The sequence below is a fragment of the Heterodontus francisci genome, chromosome 8 (genome assembly GCF_036365525.1).
Source record: "Heterodontus francisci isolate sHetFra1 chromosome 8, sHetFra1.hap1, whole genome shotgun sequence".
Lineage (NCBI taxonomy): Eukaryota > Metazoa > Chordata > Chondrichthyes > Heterodontiformes > Heterodontidae > Heterodontus > Heterodontus francisci.
Window position 1 is genome coordinate 123,711,276 of NC_090378.1, and position 6,000 is coordinate 123,717,275.

The 6,000-nt window shown below is 45.0% G+C and overlaps 1 protein-coding gene across 1 annotated transcript in view; it reads right to left on the reverse strand.

Moving 5' to 3' along the window:
* Positions 1 to 5,469, reverse strand: part of LOC137372604 (centrosome-associated protein 350-like) — a 41,821-nt gene extending 36,352 nt beyond the window's left edge. The window contains exon 1 of the mRNA XM_068036538.1: positions 5,361 to 5,469. The gene's annotated coding sequence lies outside the window, so the exon portion shown is untranslated. The remainder of the gene's footprint in view (positions 1 to 5,360) is intronic.
* Positions 5,470 to 6,000: the final 531 nt, after the last annotated feature.

The window sequence follows — 6,000 nt, forward strand, 5'->3', positions numbered from 1 at the left end:
GCTGGAACCAGGCTCAAAGTAGGTCAGGGCGGGAGGACTCTCGCAGGGTGGGGGTCACAGGGGTGGAGGGTCAGCAGCAAGGGCAGGATGGTGGTCTTCAGTGGGCCCTCCTTCCTGATGACAGGTCCCTCATTCAGGCACTGAGTGATTTTGAATGAGGGACTCCCACCACTGCACCCCACCCCCGCCCCCCCACCTTGCAGCTGGGAAACAGCCAGCATGGTTTTTCACGCCGTGTTTCCCGTGTGGTGACAGGGCTGCCCGTCACACGGGTAATTGCGGCTGCGACAAGAGGTCGTCCTCAATTGAGGGTTAGTTACCTAGTTAAGGGTCACAATTGGCAGTGGGGCGGGAAGGCCGTTCACAGACCTTCCCGTCTGGACTAAATTTGAGTGGAAGCTGGATGGTGGCGAAGTCCCCTCGCCTCTAAACCACCGCAGGGTAGTGCATGAAATCCCCGCCCCCTCGAGAGTCTACAAAGAGATATGGGTAGGTTAAGTGAGTGGGCAAAGGTTTGGCAGACGGAGTATAATGTGGGAAAATATGAACTTGCCCACTTTGGCAGGAAGAATAGAAAAGTAGAATATTATTTAAATGGAGAGAAACTGCAGTGTTATGCAGTACAGAGGGGTCTGCGTGTCCTGGTACTTGAATCACAAAAGGTTAGTATCCAGGCACAGCAAGTTATTAGGAAGGCAAATGGAATGTTGTCATTTATTGCAAGGGGAATAGAATATAAAAGTCGGGAAGTTTTGCTACAGCTGTGCAGTGTCTGAGTAAGACCACAACTGGAGTACTGTGTCCAATTTTGGTCTCCTTACTTAAGAAAGGATGAAATTGCATTAGAAGCAGTTAAGAGAAGGTTCACTTGACTGAATGTTCACACATTGGCGTTTAGAAGAATTACAGGTGATGTTATTGAAACATATATGATCCTGAGAGGACTTGACAGGGTGGATACTGGAAGGATGTTTCTCCTTATGGGTGAGACTAGAAGTAGTGGACACAGTTTAAAAATGAGGGGTCTCCCATTTAAGACAGAGATGAGAAGAAATCTTATCTCTCAGAGAGTCGTTCGTCTGTGGAATTTGCTTCCTCAGAGAGCAGTAGAGGCTGGGTCATTGAACTTATTCAAGGCTGAGTTAGATAGATTTTTGATAGACAAGGGAGTCAAGTGCTTTGGGGGGCAGACAGGAAGTGGAGTTGAGGCCACATTCAGATAAGTCATGATCTTATCAAATGGAGGAGCAGTCTCAAGGGGCTGAATGGCCTACTCCTGTTCCTGATTCACATGTTCATATGTTTGACAGGGACACCAGGGGGAGAACCTGCCTGATAGGCAATAACAGTGTAGGATTTTGAGTCAGTGGACACGAACTACAGGCCTAGCCAGTGACGCCCACATCCCACGAACGAATAAAAAAAAATTCATTCTAGTCTCCCAACCCCCATGAAAATTCTTATAGATGGTCAGTCAAGATGCCAAAACCAAACTTTATCACAGGGACTGAAAATCGGCAATTACTGCCTTTAAGTTTGTTTGTGCTGCATTGTTTCATGAGCCAATTCAGTCATACCTTTTAAAGGGGAATTGGCTGTACACTTGAAAAGGAAAAATCTGCAGGGCTATGGGGAAAGAACAGGGAATTAGACCAATTGGCTATTTCTCTCAAAAAGCTGGCAGTGCTCCAATAGGCCGAATGGCCTCTTCCTGCGCTGTATGACTCGAAGAAAACCGGAGGTGCATTACCTTTAGCGGAGTCATGTGGGGATAGAGAGCAGCAAGCGCTTGGTGGTGGGGTAAGGGTGGGTTGGGGGTGGGTGGGGGAGCAAGGAGGCGGACAATCCCAACATGATACCAGCTGTTTATCACGATTATTCTACCTGTACCAGTAACATGAAGGTGACTTTGAATTGTCATACAAAATTCTACTGCAGGGAAGTCATTTTCAAAAGTAGAAGAAATCCTTTCTCATCATGAAACCAGTGCAACACTTGGATAATAGATTATTTTTTCTTCCGTTCCAGCCAATTTTCCTCCCTCCACTCAAAGAAAAGGTTGACTCTTTGTGTATTCACAGTTCCATATACCTGTAGCTTTGAGGCACTTCTCCAAAGCAGCCATTTGTGTTTGAGCCAGGACAGTGAATGCTCGCAGCCTAACTGACCGCACAGAGAGCAGAGGGGGGAAGCAAGAGAGAGATCACCAACCCAACTGAACCCAAACCAGTGTCATACACACACATGGATGTCACTAGATAGCAATCAGGAGCAAGGGCCATGATCATTTTGCCCTCCCTAATTAGAGGGTAGGTGAGGCCAATTGTGGCAATCCCACCACCATGCCAGCTGAGATTAACTAACATAGCAAAGAATGCAAATTGAATCTGGAACCATCCTGCACTGCACTGAGTACTGCTGGAGGACACAGTGTGAAGAAGAGAGTTTGGTAAGGAGGGGAGCTATAAATTAATTAAGAAAAAATAAATTAAATTAACACAATAATAATGGCTGGAAAGGTGATGTATCGTGGATGTAGTATGTGGAAGCTCCTGGACGCCACGGCAATCCATGGCTGCAGTAAGTGTCTGTGGCTTGAGGAGCCTCGGTTCAGAGTAGCTGAGCTGGAGCCGGAGCTGTAGGCACTGTGATGCATCAGGGAGGGGGAAAAGTATCTGAACACTTTGTTCCAGAAGGTAGTCACACCTGTCAGGATAGGGTCATTTGTTTTGGTCACTGCTCAGGGTCAGGAGGGTGTGACTGCAAATCAGGCAGGTAAAGTTACAAAAATTGGTGGTGTCGTAAATAGTGAAGAGGAAAGCCTCAGAATACATAGAACATAGGATGATATAGATGGACGATATAGATGGGCTGGTAAGATGGGCAGAGAAGTGGCAAATGGAATTTAATCCTCAGAAGTGTGAGGCATTTTGGGGGGACTAACAAGGCAAGTGAATATACAATAGATGGTAGGACCCTTGGAAGTACAGAGGGTCAGAGGAACCTTGGTGCACTTGTCCATAGATCACTGAAGGCAGCAGCACAGGTAGATAAGGTGGTTAGGAAGGCACACAGGATACTTGTCTTTATTAGCCGAGGCATAGAATATAAGAGCAGAGAGGTTATGATGGAGCTGTAAAAACACTAGTTGGGCCACAGCTGGAGTACTGTGTACAGTTCGAGGCAACACACTGTAGGAAGGATGTGATTGCACTGGAAAGGGTGCAGAGGAGATTCACCAGGATGTTGCCTGGGCTGGAGCATTTCAGCTATGAAGAGAGACTGGATAGGCTAGGGTTGTTTTCCTTACTGCAGAGAAGACTGAGGGGGGAACCTGACTGAGGTGTACAATATTATGAGGGGCATTGATAGGATAGGTAGGATGAAACTTTTTCCCTTCATGGAGGGGTCAATAACCAGGGGGCATAGATTTAAGGTAAGTGGTTGGAGGTTTGTAGGGGATTTGAGGAAAATGTTTTTCAACCAGAGGGTGGTTGGAGTTGGGAACACAGTGCCTGAGGGGTGGTAGAGGCAGGAACCCTCACAAAATTTAAGAAGTATTTAGATGAGCACTTGAAATGCCATAGCATACAAGGCAAATGGCCAAGTGCTGGAAAGTGGGATTAGAATAGATAGGTGCTTGATGGCAGTCACAGACACGATGGGCCGAATGGCCTGTTTCTGTGCTGTATAACTCTGACTCTATGACTCTAAATTCAAAAACTCAGGTTTCCCAGCAGGTTCGTCATGTGACTAGTTGATTTGACCATGTCTGTTTGTATATTTGGTCATTTTAGCAGTCAACCTGGAATATGAGCTCCCTCACCTTCAACATCTGGTGATCAAAAGTCAATTGTGGGTTGAATGTGTTAGGGAGTGGCTGCTTTGTCCTTCGAAACACTGTCTGTTAATATGCAAATATCTTCTCCAGCTACGGCTGATGTGTTTAACATGTCCTTTCTCACCTCCAGTAACAGCTTAAATTCAATGTTCATGACAAAATTAATGTGCCTCATTCTTGGCAGGTGGGGACCTAGCATGAAACTTCACTACTGGTATCAGCAAAAGTGACCACGTAGCTGTTGGACCAGAGTAAAAACCCAATTGGTTCACTAAAGTTCTTTAGGAAAAGAAACCTGACATCCTTACCTGGCCTGGCCCATGCAGGGTCAACCCTTAACAGCCCTCTGAAGAAGCTTAGCAAGCCACTCAATTCTATCAAACTGTGATAAAAAAGGCGGCCAGCACCGATCTTCTCAGGGAGAACTGGGGACAGGGAATAAATTCTGGCCTTGCCAGCAATACTCATATCCCGAGAATGGATGAAAAAAACATTTTTTCTCAGCTATTCAGCCTATCCAACAATGGTGCAAACCCACAAACTTTTCTCCTGTGATTTGTTCTACCATCTGAACCTTGTAGCAAATTACAGTCCTATTACTCCTAGCCATTCATAATTCTAGATCTGGATTACAGTTATATGCTTCATCCAATCAAAATGAATGTGTAAATAACAATGTACATTTCCTCTGCTTGGTGTTGGTGATCCTGGACAATGCCAATATTTATTTGTTTACTTAGAGATACAGCACTGAAACTGGCCCTTTGGCCCACTGAGTCTGTGCTGACCAACAACCACCCATTTATACTAATCCTACAGTAATCCCATATTCCCTACCACCTACCCACACTAGGGGCAATTTACAACAGCCAATTTACCTATCACCTGCAAGTCTTTGGCTGTGAGAGGAAACCAGAGCACCAAGTGAAAACCCATGCGGTCATAGGGAGAACTTGCAAACTCCGCACAAGCAGTACCCAGAATCGAACCCGGGCCCCTGGAGCTGTGAGGCTGCGGTGCTAACCACTGCACCACTGTGCCGCCCCAATGTTTTATGGTCGGCATCCTGCAAATTTTGGCTTTGTTCTGAGAAATCAAAACTCAGACAAACCGGGTTAAGCTGCAAACTCAGTCAAGCTTGACACTACCCAAAGCACCCAAAAAGGGAACAGTGAATGCACTGACTAAGCAAGATTACACGATGAGGAGAGTAACCTTTCATGCAGTTGTGACTACCATTCAGTATTGAAAACCCTGGAATATATGTGAATAAGTCACCTTGGCAGAATTCTACTTAAATTACTGGACAACATGGAGAACATTAACCGAACCCCAAACTCTAATGCAATGCTTGTCTGCTGTTGATATGTTTTGCACGTCAGCCTTTTCGAAACAAGGCTGGGCTTTGTACAGGATGGAGGATTGAACCGTCACCAGTGTTTGCAGGCTAGCCACAGACTTGATGAAGATTGTGTGCTTGTGAATCAGTTGAAAGAGAAAATAAACCTTTGTTACGTACGATCATGTCGACTAATTGCGATTGAATTGGCTCGGGTTCTTCCATGGTCCTTTGTAACAAGTGAACCGCCTGCCATCCAGTCACTGGCTAGACGATGAATACTTCAACAAACGCGTTTCGATTGGCCTTTGAATGCTTCAGCAGACTTTTCCTGCCTTCTCTCTTATTTTTGTAGTGGTTTAATCTCTTCTGCATGCACTGAATCAGACTTGCCTTCAACGAAGGACAACTGCAAGAAATTAGGAAAAAGTTTATCATTGCCATTGATGTTGCACTTGTTTTGAATTCATGTTCAGCTTTATATTGAACTCTTATTTTGTATATTGTTATGAGTCCATATTTATTGTTAAAACTTGGAATCTATATTTTAAAACTGAACTTTGGGTGTTTTTTTTTGAAAGGCAGTTCAACAAAAGGTTGACCAGTAAACAAGTTCTTACTGGAAAGCATGTGAATACACAAAGAGACACTAGATGGCCAAACCAGCTAGTCATATGTAAATAGTGTGAGTTCGCTGCTCATAACCACTCACATCTGCATGTTTCATGCATTGAGAGATCACCTACCTGAACCAGACAACCTGACCATTATTGAAAGCCGTATCCTAGAAATCAAGGCCAGTGATTGGGTAACAGCAGCG